Source organism: Bos grunniens, chromosome 12 (genome assembly GCF_055505025.1).
Source record: "Bos grunniens cultivar Pamir isolate PY7600 chromosome 12, Bosgru_T2T1.0, whole genome shotgun sequence".
NCBI classification, from domain to species: domain Eukaryota; kingdom Metazoa; phylum Chordata; class Mammalia; order Artiodactyla; family Bovidae; genus Bos; species Bos grunniens.
Window position 1 is genome coordinate 43,353,094 of NC_141176.1, and position 16,523 is coordinate 43,369,616.

Below are 16,523 nucleotides of genomic sequence, written 5' to 3' on the forward strand. Positions count from 1 at the left end.
GAATCACTAGCACCAACATTCAGGGGATGTTCTATCTGAGTAATCTAGGCAGCTCTCAACTTCCTGCATGCTGACATATGACAAGACAAATACATACACTGTTTTGGACTGAGTGTTTGTGCCCCCCACAAATTTGTATGCTGAAACTTATGAAGCACAAGCTGGAATCAAGATTGCAGGGAGAAATATCAAAAACCTCAGATATACAGATGACTCCACCCTTATGGCAGAAAACAAAGAGGAATTAAAGAGCCTCTTGATGAAAGAGAAAGTGAAGAGGATAGTGAAAAAGCTAGCTTAAAACTCAACATTCAAAAAGCATCATGGCATCCAGTCCCATTACTTCAAGGCAAATAGATGGGGAAACAATGGAAACAGTGACAGACTGGGCTTTCATTAAGAGGGCATTTATTTCCATTAAGAAATAAAGTTTCCTGGGCTCCAAAATGACTGCAGATGGTGACTGCAGCCATGAAATTAAAAGATGCTTGCTCCTTGGAAGAAAAGCTATGCCCAACCCAGACAGCATATTAAAAAGCAGAGACATTACTTTGTTGACAAATGTCTGTCTAGTCAAAGCTATGGTTTTTCCAGATCCCAAAATTATTGTCTTTTAATATATGTTTAGTGTGAAAAAGATATTTATGTTCTTAAAGAGAAGTAGCCAAAACAATAGTATAGACATCTTTTTTTTTTCCCAAAACACATATGTTGACCACTATTAACCCCGTTCAAGTTTTTTATCTTATAAAAATTTTTCTTTATGTTAGTATATATTTTTAGCCATGTTTTTCGGTGTCAACATTAACTTAATGACATTGTCAAAATTGTTTCAGTTTGCACTTTGATGGGAACATTTTGGATCACAATACACATAATTTTATAATTTTTTATTTAAATTCAACAACAATATTAGTAGGACTTTTTATTTTTTTTCATTTTAAAAAGTTTTAAAAATTATCTTTGTACCTGGGTTTTCTGTTTGTCTTATTTGGTATATCTTGGTCATGCATTTCAGTACACATATAACTAGACTGATATTCACCATAATATGAAGATAGGAAACTTCAGTTCTAACAAACACTATTTGAAATAATGACATGGTTCCCTAAAATTCATACTCATGATTTAAGAAGGAAAATAAAATATTGCCTTGAAGCAGTGAAATATTACCCAACATACTGACAGCAATAACACTAGAAGTATATTCTATGTTAAATAAATAGATAAAGATAATTACTGCAGTACTTTCTTATATCCTCTTCAGAATGTCAACCTTGAATTGAAGCCTCTGTGAATAATGTTTCCAAAGAGCTAGAGGCCAATTCTGACTGAATGTTTTGCTATTATTGATAATTAACAGCTATTGATAATTTGGGATACAATTAGGTGCTGTAATAAACATCAGCTAATCTGATAGTTATCAAGCCTGAATCAGTTATATAGATAGATTAAGTTTAGAGTAAGATAAAAGAGAGCAGAACTCTGAAAGACTAGGTGCTAGCAAAATAAGTACAGGGAATTATGTGAGAGAAAGAATTCCTTGACACATTCTCTAAATAAATAAATCTACACAAAAGAAGTCATTTATTTATCCCACAAATAATTAATTGACTGCCCACTCTATGCCAGTCAATGATCTAAGCACTAAGGCAATATTATTTCTCTTTGTTCATTGACTTTATATTCAAGTATAAGTCATAGGAAGTGCATTACTCATTCTCACTTGCACCAAGAGTACCAAGAATACACACTTGGGATGACAGAATAAAAGATTTGAGGATGTTTGAGGACTTACCAGAACACAGACACCATTCTGTGTGATGGATTACTTATTCCAAGACCTTTGAGAAAAATGTTTTTCCATTGTTTAAGGTACTTTTATTTTCACTTTCTTACATCAACAGTGATTTCATAGAATCCATAAAAATGCTAAAGAACCAAACTCAGAAAAATTGCTAACTGCTAGGGGAAGCTGGGAAGTGAGTTGCAGAACCCAACATACAAAGGGACAGTTCCCTTAGGACACAGCTGCTAGTTCCACTGGCAATGGAACGTCAGTACCACTGCTGTAAGAATAATTTCATAGCTGCTCTTGGTATTTTTATTCACTCAAAATCTAAAGTCACAGGTCAGAGCATCTGATTGCAAAAACCTAGATTCCATGTCCAGATTTTCATTCCCAGTAGAAATAATACAAATTCTGGCTCATTTCTATTTCCACATTGTATTATTGCAATATCGGGCTGCACATGGCACTCAGATTCATATATTGGGATATTGTATGAATAAATAAAACATTTTCTGAAGACTGAACACAAAACAAGAAGTTGGCATACTGTTTTATCATATAGCCTCTAAAGTTTCTTGTGCTGTGTGCTTAGTCTCTCAGTCATGACCAACTCTTCGCAATTCTTTGGACTGTAGCCCACCAGGCTCCTCTGTCCATGGGATTTTCCAGGAAAGAATAGTGGATTGGGTTGCCATTTCCTCCTCCAAGAGATCTTCTCAACCCAGGGATCAAACCTGAGTCTCTTGTGTCTCGTGCATGGCAGGTGGCTTTGTGTTCACCTATATTATTTCCTTGGGTTAACAGAAGTCACTCCAAAATTTTAACATGTTTGTTAATTTAACTAAAAATGAATAATTAAGTGAATGATTATAAATAATTTCAAGCTTTGTGGAATTTTTCAATTATGAAGTGAAGTTGCTCAGTAGTGTCTGAGCGACCCCATGGACTGTAGCCTACCAGGCTCCTCCATCCATGGGATTTTCCAGGCAAGAATACTGGAATGGGCTGCCATTTTCTTCTCCAGAGGATCTTCACAACCCAGGGATTGAACCTGGGTCTCCCACATTTCAGGCAGACGCTTTACCATCTGAGCCACCAGGGAAGCCACTTCTCAATTATAAATACATTTTTTTTTTCAGCTTAAACCTAACTTGCCATGAATTTCACTTTCCTTGTATCATGTATCTAGACTTTCATATTAATTGAGTGGTAAAGATATTTTTAGAATAATTAACAGTGAAATTTAAGATAAATTATTAGGAGCCACCATGAAAACATGAGTGGAGAAAATACACATTTCATTACTTAAAGAATCTTGTCTTTTAGAATACATCTTGCTGGGAGGAATAAAATTTAATTACCATTATTAGTTATTCCCTAATTCATATGCCACATGGATTGCAAAGAGATCATCATTTTTACATATTGGCTTATGATTGAAAACACTACACTTTGTTTTTAGGAATGTGAAATTAAAAGATATATCTGCATGATAATCATATTTTGAAATTAGATGGCATGAGAATAAGTGGACAGAGATAGTAGCTACCAATATAAAATAAATCTGGGATCTGCAAGGATTTAATCAGATCTAGAATAAATTTTTAGTGCTACTGATATATCCTCATTATTTGAAATGCAACAGAGAGATGAAATTTAATGTTCCTTAGCTATAGCGCTAGAGAGTGAAACAAACAAAAAAAAATAGCCAAAGATCCTTGATGCTACATAATGTGGAAAGGATATTTTAATAGAGCAATATGATTTTAAATACTCATTAATATTATTAAATAAATATGAATCACATTTAAAAAATTCTGTTAGTACTATGCCTAAATCTAGGATCTTTCACACTGAATTAAATGACTAGCAATCATTAATGCCAGCCAGCTATGCTAACACTGAAAATCATGCAAACTTACTAAAGATTTTGACTAATAAGAAAGGAAATTTTATTACAGAATATTAAAAGCAGCTGCAAATGTCTACTTTTAAATTGGAATATATCCTGTTAAATTAACTATCAATAACATAAAAAGTGCCCTGGAATCCAGAAATAAAACCTTGTATTTATGGTTTAATAAAGTTTTTTTTTTTTTTTTTTTTTAAGGAACTTATTTTTCTGAAAAGTAAAGATTTACAAAAATATTTCGAAAGAAAGTTTTGTCATCAAAGGAGATAGCAATTAAACGTCAGTATACTTATTAGGGAATTATCATTTCAGTAATAAATCATATAAACTGCATCATGCCAATAGATAAATAATCTTAAGGAAGATGCCACTATCAATGAAAAGATGAAATATTAAATAAGGTCCAAAATATACTGGTGTGATCTAAATTTTTAAAAATAGGGTTAACTTTCCTTGGAGGCAAATTTTACATTGGAGGGTATGATAAGGGATAATGTAGAAACCTGTGTGTAAATTTAATACCTGTGAATATTTTGGCATAGCATTATTCAAAATATAATCCACAGACTCATTTCACTAATTTGTTTATGACTGTCGACAATGAGTTAGCCTAGAAATTCATGCCGAATGTTGAGAAAATTTTGGAAGCAAGTTGCCAGGGTAATTATATCTGTTGAATCTAAAGATAAAGATGTGGGACTTTTAATTTATGTGTTTCTTAGAAATATCAGTTTTCCAAATAATTAATTTACATTGTATTACTTAAAAGCATCAGTTTCTAGTGGAGTGGAATTAGCAACTAAATCAGAGAATAAGCACAATTTTATGTTTTTTAAAGTATATATTGGTTTGATCCAATTATGAGAGGTCATAGAGTCCTCTGAACACTTCCTCCAAATTGTTTATTTCTGCCTTTTATTTCTGTGAGAGAACTTGGTATTCTTGTGAAGAACTCACAATCTGCCATCACACACACTTAGATGTGAATCTGAGCTCAGACACATATTAGAAGTTATATTTGGCTATAGTCTCAAAGCTGAGGCTAAACAAGGGTAAGGGCAAGATAAGACACATGACAACAAGACTTGCAAAAAGAAGACAAGAAGTATAATAACCAGTTCTTTTAATAGCCAATATAAGAAAAACCTGTAGTTAGAATAAAAATAATATAGTAATTTCTTGAAAGGAAATGTTAGAATGTAAAAAGACTCCATGATAACGTTTACATTTCCCAGATAGGAAAGAGGATGATCCCACTTAATGAGTGTATGTTAGCACTCACAAAGAAAAGGCAATATTAGCAGTAATCGTCCTACCCACTGTGGGACGAGGAGCTTGCACCAGAATATAAAGGAATTCCATCACCAGGCGGGCTTCCCTGGTAGCTCAGAGGTTAAAGCATCTGCCTGCAATGCGGGAGACCAGGGTTCTATCCCTGAGTTGGGAAGATCCCATGGAGAAGGAAATGGCAACCACTCCAGTACTCTTGCCTGGAAAATCCCATGGACGGAGGAGCCTGGTAGGCTACAGTCCATGGGGTCACAAAGAGTTGGACATGACTGAGCAATTTCACTTTCCATCACCAGGTACACTGCTTAATCCAGCTAACAATTTTTTTTCATAATAAAATAGTTTTAATGACATAAGCAGTACAAAAATGATAGTTTCTTGTAAGTTCCTTATCTCATGAATTTGTAGCACACAAATGGGTTACATTCAGTTCTGTTCAGTTGCTCAGTCATGTCAGACTCTTTGTGACTCTATGAACGGCAGCATATCAGCCTTCCCTGTCCATCACCAACTCCTGGAGCTTGCTCCAACTCATGTCCATCTAGTCGGTGATGCCATCCAACCATCTCATCCTTGGTCATCCCCTTCTCCTCCCGCCTTCAATATTTCCCAGTATCAGGATCTTTTATAATGACTCAGTTCTTTGCATCAGGTGGCCAAAGTATTGAAGTTTCAGATTCAGCATCAGTCCTTCCAATGAACACCCAGGACTGATCTCCTTTAGGATAGACTGGTTGGATCTTCTTGCAGTTCAACAGACTCTCAAGAGTCTTCTCCAACACTATAGTTCAAAAGTATCAATTCTTTGGTGCTCAGCTTTCTTTATAGTCCAACTGTCACATCCATACATGACTACTGGAAAAACCATAGCTTTGACTGGATGGGCTTTTGTCAGCAGAGTAATGTCTCTGCTTTTTAATATGCTCTCTAGGTAGGTTATAACTTTTTTCCCAAGGAGCAAATGCCCTTTAATTTCATGGCTGCAGTCACCATCTGCAGTGATTTTGGAGCACAAAAAAATAAAATCAGCTACTGTTTCCATTGTTTCCCCATCTATTTGCCATGAAGTGATGCAACCAGATGCCGTGATCTTAGTCTTTTGAATGTTGAATCTTAAGCCAATTTATTCAGTCTCCTCTTTCACTTTCATAAAGAGGGTCTTTAGTTCCTCTTCACTTTCTTAAATAAGGGTGGTATCATCTGTATATATGAGGTTATTGATATTTCTTCCAGCAATCTTGATTTCACCTTGTGCTTTATCCAGCTTGGCATTTTGCATGATGTACTCTGCATATAAGTTACATAAACAAGGTGACAGTATATAGCCTTGACATACTCTTTTCCCTTTGGAACCAGTCCAGTGTTCAGTGTCTGGTTCTAACAGTTGCTTCTTGATCTGCACCATATTTCTCAGGAGGCAGGTAAGGTGGTCTGGTATTCCCACCTCTTGAAAAATTTTCCACGTTGTTGTGATCTACATAGTCAAAGGCCTTGCCATAATCAACAAAGCAGAAGTAGATGCTGTTCTAGAATCCTCTTACTTTTTCTATGATCCAACTGATCTTGGCAATTTTATCTCTGGTTCCTCTGCCTTTTCTAAATCCATCTTGAACATATAGAAGTTCATGGTGCACGTACTGTTGAAACCTGTCTTTGAGAATTTTGAGCATTACTTTCCTAATGTGTGAAGTGAATGCAATTGTGCAGCAGTTTGAATTGTGCTGTAGAATGAACTGATTACTTTAGGTAGTTTCATTAAATAGATTAGGACCAATGGAAGGAAAACACCAGCATCATGGAATAGCTGGGTGTTGTCTGAAATGCAGTTTCTTAGTAACTCCCCAGTGCTGCAGTAGAACACAGCATAAAATAGTCCCTGAGAGAACCTTGACATTTTTCTCATAGAGACCCAGGATCATAGTACTGGCACAAATGGTTATCTCTATTTTCTAGATCTGAAGATGGAACACCAAATGCCTTTATACCTTGGATAAAAGAGAAGCAGCAATGCACTGCTTCATAAAGGAGGAAAGAAACTTGCTGCTCAAATTAAATTTTGTCAGTGTGGGAAGTTCCTATTAAAGCCACACTGCTTATGAAGAATTGGGCATGTGTCCTGAATGAGTACACGTTTGGGAGAGAAATACCAACTTTATAAGAAAAATTGCTAAGAAGAAAGTATTCTTCTTCCATACTGCCTGTTGATTCAAGACTGAAATATCGAAACTCCCCTCGGTCTCCAGACTGCCAATGTACTTTGCAGATTTTGGACTTATCAGTCTTATAATATCACATATACTTAAGTAAAGGGGCAGAATAAAAGCAAGAAAGACTACAATCCTGCAGCCTGTGGAGCTGAAACCACAATCATAAAAAGTTAGAAAAAAACTGAAGCAGCAAAGGAATATATCCCAGAAGAAGGAACAAGATAAGCCCCCAGAAAAACAGCTAAGTGGAGTAGAGAAAGGCAATCTTCCAGAAAAAGAATTCAGAATAATGATAGTGAAGATGACCCAGGATCATGGGAAAAGAAAGGAGAGAGGAAACTAGAAGATGCAAGAAATATTTACAAAAGCCTAGAAGAACTAAGGGGCTTCCCAGGTGATACAGCAGTAATCTGCCACTGCAGAAGATGCTAAAGACATGGGTTCAATCCCTGGGCTGGAAAGATCCCCTCAAGGAGGAAATGACAACCCACCATAGTATTTTTGCCTGGAAAATTCCAAGGACTATGAAGCCTGGGGTCTACAGTCCTTGGGGTCACAGAAATTGCATACGACTCAGGGTGAGCACACGCACACACAGAAAAACTAAAGAATAAACAAACAGAGATGAAAAATATAGTAACTTAAATAAAATACACTAGAAGGAAAGCAATGGCAACCCACTCCAGTACTCTTGCCTGGAAAATCCCATGGATGGAGGATCCTGGTGGGCTGCAGTCCATGGGGTCGCTAAGAGTTGGACACGACTGGGCGACTTTACTTTCATTTTTCACTTTCATGCATTGGAGAAGGAAATGGCAACCCACTTCAGCGTTCTTGCCTGGAGAATCCCAGGGATGGGGGAGCCTGGTGGGCTGCTGTCTATGGGGTTGCACAGAGTTGGACACGACTGAAGCAACTTAGCAGCAGCAGCAGGAGCAGAAGGAATCAATAGCAGAATAACTGAGGCAAAAAAGAAAAAAAAAAAGAAAACAAAACAAAAAGATAAAACAGATAAATAACAGAATGCAAATTAGTGGAAATCTCTGCTGTGGAACAGAATAAAGACAAAAGGAAAAGAAAACTGAAGACAGTCTAAAAGACCTCTGAGAAAAAATTTAATGCACCAACCTTTGAACTATAGGGATCCCAAAAGAGAAGAAAGAGAGAAAGGACCTGAGAAAATATTTGAAGAGATAATTGTTGAAAATATTTCTAACATGGGAATAAAACAGTCACCCAAGTACAGGAAGTGCACAGACTCCCACAGAAGATAAACCCAAGGAGGAACTCACCAAGACACATATTATGCAAACTAACAAATATACTAAGAAAAGAGATTAAAAGCAACAAAGGAAAAGCAACAAATAATATACAAGGGAACCCCCATAAGGTTATCTGCTGATTTATCAACAGAAACGTTGCAGGCCAGAAAGGAATGATTCTATATACTTAAAGTGATGAAAAGGAAGAACTTGAAACCAAGAATACTCTACTCAGCAATATTTTTATTCATATTTGAGAGAGAAATCAAAAGCTTCACAGACAAACAAAATTTAAGAGAATTCAGTACCATCAGACAAGATGTGCAACAAATGCTAAAGGAAATTCTCTAGCAAGAAAGGGATTAGTGAGTTAAAACAAGATTTACATGCATACACTGCTATATCAAAACCTCTTGGGGACAGTAAATCCAAAAACTACAATACATACACACAAAAAATGCAACATTAAAGATGGTCATCAAACCATAAGAGAATGAGAGAGGAAGGGAATAGAAAATTACATGTCAATAATTTCCTTAAATGTAAATGGATTAAAGGCTCCATATTAGAAAACAAAACATAGAATGGCTGAATGGATTTTTAAAAAGACATATATACATATATATATATATGTATATATATATATATATATACTGTCTTGTATATATAATATATATACAAGAACTCACTTCAGATCTAGTCACACATACAGACTGAAAATGAAGGGGGTGAAAAGAGGTAGTCTATGCAAATGGAGGCAAAAAAAAAGCTGGAATGTCAATACTCATATCGGACAATATAGACTGTTAGTCAAAGAAAGACATTACATAATGATTAATATATCAATTCAGAAAAAAGCTGTAACAACTATATGTATATATATGCAACATAGAAGCATCTCAATATAAAAGGCAAATATTAACAGCCATAAGTGAGAAATTGACAGAATAACAGAAAAATAACGCAGTCATAATGGGGGACTTTAGCATGCCACTTTCATCAATAGACAGGTAATCCAGAGAGAAAATTAGTAAGCAAACACAAGCCTTAAATTACACATTAGATCAAATATTCTCATTGATATTTATAGACCATTCCATCCAAAAGCGGCAGAAAATGCATTCTTCTGATGTGTCCATAGAGCATTTTCCAGGATTGACCACCACAAAGCAAGTTGGGCCACAAAGCAAGTCTCAGTACATTTAAGAAAATTGAAATCATATCAAGCATCTTTTCTGACACAAGTCTATGAGATCAGAAATAAATCACAGGAAAAAAAAAATGTAAAAAACAGAAACACCTGTAAGCTAAACAATATGCTACTAAATAATCAATGGATCACTGAATAAATAAAAAAAGAAATAAAAATACCTATAGACAAATGAAAATGAAAGCACAATGATCCAAAAACTTATGGGATGCAGCCAAAGCAGTTCTAAGATGAATGTTTATAGCAATACCATCTTAACTCAGGAAACAAAAATCTCAAAAAACCTAACCTCATTCCTAAATCAATTAGAAGAAGAACAAGCAATAACTAAAGTTAGTAGAAGAATAAAAGAAGATCAGAGCAGAAATAAATAAAATAGAGATGAATGAAAAACAACAGAAAACATCAATGAAGCTAAAAGCTAATTCTTTGAAAAGATAAAACTGATAAACCTTTATCAAGATTCATAAAGGACAAAAAAATGGGATGGCAATCAAATGAACAAAATTAGAAATGAAAAAGGAGAAGTTTCAACTAACACCACAGAAATACACAGGATTATAAGTGACTACTATGAGCAACTGTATGCCAATAAAATGTACAACCTTGAAGAAACAGACAAATTCTTAGAAAGATACAATCTTCTAGACATGAACCAGGAAGACAGAAAACATGACTAGACCGATGGCAAGTACTGAAACTGAAAGTATGATTTAAAGACTCCCAATAAACAAAAATCCAGGACCACATGGCTTCAGAGTTGAATTCTATCAAACATTTAGAAAAGGGCTAACACCTACCTTCTCAAACAGTGCAAAAAAATTAGAGGAAGAGACACTTAAAAATTCATTATATGATTTCACCATCACCCTGATACTAAGACTAGACAAAGATTACACACAAAAAGAAAATTATAGGCCAATGTCTCTGAAGAACATAGATGAAAAATCCTCAACAAAATGCTAGCAATCCAAATTCAATACATTAAAAAGATCATACATCATGATCCAGTGAGATTTATCCCAGGGATGCAAGGATTTTCAGTATTCACAAATCAATCAGTGTGATATACCACATTAATGAACTGAAGAATAAAAACCAAATGATCATCTCCATAGATGCAGGAAAAGCTTTTTACAGAATTCAAAACCTATTTATGACGAAAACCCTCCAGAAAGTGGGCATAGAGGGAACATAATACAATAAAGACTATATATGACAAACCTACATCTAACATCATACTCGATAATGAAAAGCTGAAAATATTTCCTTTAGGATCAGGAACAAGACAAGGTGTCCATGTTCAGCACTTTTATTCAACATAATTAGGAAGTCTTAGCTATGGCAATAAGAGAAGAAAAACAAATTAAAAAATTCAAATTGACCTAGTGTATCTCCTGAAGATTTAGAGCTTTATGAAAACTGGAACAGGACTTTTGGTTGTGGAAAATAAATGTGACACTTAGGATGGCATCTTTGTAGTCTTGTCTTTCCACTTTTTATTATAGCAAGGAAATTAATGAATTGTTTGTGAAATGTATATTCTGAATCTGTACCTTAAAATAAAATAGGATAACAATATGTTAATTTTTACAATTGATTGACTTAGACTATATTAATATAAGCTCAATTTTCATTCCAGTTGTTTCCTGATGTTTAAGCCTATACATACAAGATAGGAATGCACTTTTTTGTTTTGTTGCTAAGAGGTCTTTTCAGGATGTATACTGTGATGAATAGTAAGCTCAAACAGAAACTTAAAACAAATGTGATTTCTGTATGAGAATGTATCTGACTTACATACATGTTTTATTGAAGAAGGTTTCTTGTGAGGATCACATCATGCTTAGTGTTGGCTGCTACTGCTAAGTCGCTTCAGTTGTGTCCGACTCTGTGCAACCCCATAGATGGTGGCCCACCAGGCTCCCCTGTCCCTGGGATTCTCCAGGCAAGAACACTGGAGTGGGTTGCCATTTCCTTCTCCAATGCATGAAAGGGAAAAGTGAAAGTGAAGTCTCTCAGTCGTGTCTGACTCTTCGTGACCCCATGGTCTGCAGCCTACCAGGCTCCTCCATCCATGGGATTTTCCAGGCAAGAGTACTGGAGTGGGGTGCCATTGCCTTCTCCATAGTGTTGGCTAGTGTAGTGGTTTACATTAGAAACTGTTGTTTACTGTTGTTTAATGATCTCAACCAAAGCTAGAGTAAAAGTGCTAGTTTTTACTTTGTTCTGCCATGTAACCTCTTATGGTTTCCTTCCTTTACCAAGACTAAGCATGTTCAGAAATGGGTGTAATCTAATATCAGAGGCATCCACAAAACAGAAAGGGGAAGAATGTGTTTTTCCAGGGGGTAGGTGATGTTTACAATTAATATTTTATTTGACACTACTTTATAGCCTGTAGGGTCCATCTAATTGAAAAATGTTTTTAGCTTTTTCGAATAGACTGTTTCATATTATGAATAATATACATTCTGTGTAGAAACATTACAAAATAGAGGTGAACAAAAGAAAATAAAAATCACTGTTACCTTAAAAAAAAATTTTAAAAGTTAAACTCTCACTGCAGTTGATATGATAGTAAACACAGAAAATTCTAAAGAGGCTACTAGAAAACTACTAGAACTCATCAATGAATTTGGTAAGGTTTCAAATTACAAAATTAATACACAGAAATTTGTTGCATTTTTCTACACTAACAATGGAGTATCAGGCAGAGAAATTCAAGGGAAAAAGAATTTACTATTGCAACAAAAATAATAAAATACATAAATATAAACCTACTTTAGGGGACAAATGACATGTACTTCAATAGGTGTAAGGTTCGAATGAAAGTAATTGAAGATGAGCAAACTGTTGGTAAGATATACTTGGACTGAAAGAATCAATATTGTCAAAATGACAATACTACCCAAGACAAATTACAGATTCAATGAAATACATAGCAAATTACCAATGTTCTGGTTTATTTTCACAAAATTAGAACAAAAAGTCTTAAAATTTGTATGGAGACACAAGACCCTGAATAAACAGCGCAATGCTGAGAAAGGCAATGGAGCTGTAGGAATCAGGCTCCTTGATTTCAGTTCAGTTCAGTCACTCAGTCGTGTCCGACTCTTTGTGACCCCATGAATCACAGCACTCCAGGCCTCCCTGTCCATCACCAACTCCTGGAGTTCACTCAAACTCATGTCCATCGAGTCAGTAAGCCATCCAGCCCTCTCATCCTCTGTCGTCCCCTTCTCCTCTTGCCCCCAATCCCTCCCAGCATCAGAGTCTTTTCCAATGAGTCAACTCTTCGCATGAGGTGGCCAAAGTACTGGAGTTTCAGCATTAGCATCAGTCCTTCAAATGAACACCCAGGACTGATCTCCTTTAGAATGGACTGGTTGGATCTCCTTGCAGTCCAAGGGACTCTCAAGAGTCTTCTCCAACACCATAGTTCAAAAGCATCAATTCTTCGGTGTTCAGCTTTCTTCACAGTCCCAACTCGCACATCCATACATGACTACTGCAAAAACCATAGCCTTGACTAGACGGACGTTTGTTGGCAAAGTAACATCTCTGTATTTTAATATGCTATCTAGGTTGGTCCTAACTTTCCTTCCAAAGAGTAAGTGTCTTTTAATTTCATGGCTGCAATCACAGTGATCTGCAGTGATTTTGGAGCCCCCCAAAATAAAGTCTGACACTGTTTCCACTGTTTCCCTATCTAGTTCCCATGAAGTGATGGGACCAGATGCCATGATCTTAGTTTTCTGAATGTTGAGCTTTAAGCCACCTTTTTCACTCTCCTCTTTCATTTTCATCAAGAGGTTCTTTACTTCTTCACTTTCTGCCATAAGGGTGATGTCATCTGCATATCTGAGGTTATTGTTATTTCTCCCGGCAGTCTTGATTCCAGCTTGTGCTTCCTCCAGCCCAGCGTTTCTCAAGAGGTACTCTGCATATAAGTTAGCAGGGTGACAATATACAGCCTTGATGATGTCTTTTTCTTATTTTGAACCAGTCTGTTGTTCCATGTCCAGTTCTAACTCTTGCTTCCTGACCTGCATATAGGTTTCTCAAGAGGCAGGTCAGGTGGTCTGGTATGCCCATTTCTTTCAGAATTGCCCAGTTTATTGTGATCCACACAGTCAAAGGCTTTGGCATAGTCAATAAAGCAGAAATAGATGTTTTTCTGGAACTCTCTTGCTTTTTTGATGATCCAGTGGATGTTGGCAATTTGATCTCTGGTTCCTCTGCCTTATCTAAAAACAACTTGAACATCTAAAAGTTCACAGTTCACGTATTGATGCAGCCTGGCTTGGAGAATTTTGAGCATTACTTTACTAGCGTGTGAGATGAGTGCAATTGTGCGGTAGTTTGAGCATTCTTTGGCATTGCCTTTCTTTGGGATTGGAATGAAAACTGACCTTTTCCAGTCCTGTGGCCACTGCTGAGTTTTCCAAATTTGCTGGCATATTGAATGCAGCACTTTCACAACATCATCTTTCAGGATTTGAAACAGCTCAACTGGAATTCCATCACCTCCACTATCTGTGTTCATAGTGATGCTTTCTAAGGCCCACTTGACTTCACATTCCAGGATGTCTGGCTCTAGGTGTGATCACACCATTGTGAATATCTGGGTAATGAAGCTCTTTTTTGTACAGTTCTTCTGTGTACTCTTGCCACATTTTCTTAATATCTTCTGCTTCTATTAGGTCCATACAATTTCTGTCCTTTATCGAGCTATCTTTGCATGGAATGTTCCCTTGGTATCTCTAATTTCCTTGACTTCAGACTATACTAAAAAGCTATAGTCATAAAAATAATATGGTACTGTTACAAAAATAGAAATATAGATCAATGTAAAAGGACAGAAAGCTCAGAAATAAGCCTATGCACCTATAGTCAATTAATCTATGACAAAGGAGGCAAGGCTATACAATCAAGGAAAGATATTGTCTTTAATTGTCCAGAGAAAACTGGACAGCTACATGTAAAAGAATGAAAATAGTACATTTTTAACACCATTTACAAAAATAAATTCAAAATAGATTAAGGATCTAAATGTGAGACTGGACTATAAAACTATTTGAGGAAAATAGGCAGAGCCATCGCTAATGTAAATCCCAGCAATATATTTTTCAATTTGCCTCCCAGCATAATGGAAATAAAAACAAAAATAAACAAATGGAAACCAAGTAAACCCAGAAACTTTTGCACAACAAAGGAAGACATAAACAAAATGAAAGGACAACCATCAGAAGGGGAGAAAATATTTGCCATTTATGTGACCAACAAGGGCTTAGTCTTCAAATTTTACAAACAGCTCATGTGACTTAATATCATGCAAATGAACATTCTAATTAAAAGATGGGTAGATGGCCTAAATAGATATTTCTCCAAAGAAAACATACACATGGTCAAGAGGCATATGAAAATATGTCAGCACCACTAATTATTACAGAAATGCAAATCAAAACTACAATGAGCTAGCACCTCACACTAGACAGAATGGCTATCATAAACAAAATCAATAAATGTTGAAGAGGGTGTGGAAAGAAAGGAACGCTTCTAGATGGTTGGTGGGAATGTAAATTGGTGTAGTCACTATGTAAAACAGTATGGAGGTTCCTTAAGAAACTGAAAATAGAGTTACCATATGATTCAACAATCAACTTCTGGACATATATCTGGAAAAACATGGTTGGAAAACATACATACACACCAATGTTCATTGCAGCATTGTTTACAATAGCCAAGAAATGAAAGCAACCTAAGTGGTCATCAACAGAAAAATATATAATGTATTACACATATATACAATGAAACATTAATTAGTGGTTATTAAGCATGGAATAGTGCCATTTTCACTATTGGGATGTGCACCATTGGTCCGGCATGGATGGACCTTAGAGATTGCCATACTAAGTGAAATAAGTCAGACAGAGAAAGATAGATATCATATGATATCACTTCTATGTGAAATCTAAATAAAAATGATACAAATGAACTCACAAAACAGAAGCAAATTCACAGACTTAGAGTACAAACTTCTGATTATAGAAGGAAGTGGGGCTGAGGGATACTTAGGGAGTTTAACACATATGCAGTGCTATGTTTAAAATGGATAACCAACAATGACCTACTGTATAGCAAGGGGAAGTCTGCTAAATACTGTGAAACAATCTAAGTGGGAAAGCAATTTTTAAAAGAATAAAGGAAAGGAAAGGGGTTAGTTGCTCAGTCATGTCTGACTCTTTGCAACCCCACAGACTGTAGTCCTCCAGGTGCCTCTGTCCATGGAATTCTCCAGGCAAGAATACTGGAGTAGGTTGCCATTTCCTCCTCCAGGGAATCTTCCTGTCCCAGGGATCAAATCTGGGTCTCCCACATTTCAGGCAGATTCCTTACCATCTGAGCAACCAAAATAGATATGTGTATATGTGTAACTGAATCACTTTGCTGTACAGCTAAAACTAACATAGTATTGTTAATCAACTATATTCTGATAGAAAATTAAAAGTTTAAAATAAGTAAACAAAATCATTTTTCTCAATAGTAATAAATACCTCCTTGAGTAATTGTAAGGAACATATGCTAAAAAGCCTCTTGATGAAAGTGAAAGTGGAGAGTGAAAAAGTTGGCTTCAAGCTCAACATTCAGAAAACGAAGATCATGGCATCTGGTCCCACCACTTCATGGGAAATAGATGGGGAAACAGTGGAAACAGTGGCAGACTTTATTTTTCTGGGCTCCAAAATCATTATAGATGGTGATTGCAGCCATGAAATTAAAAGATGCTTACTCCTTGGAAGGAAAGTTATGACCAACCTAGATAGCATATTCAAAAGCAGAGACA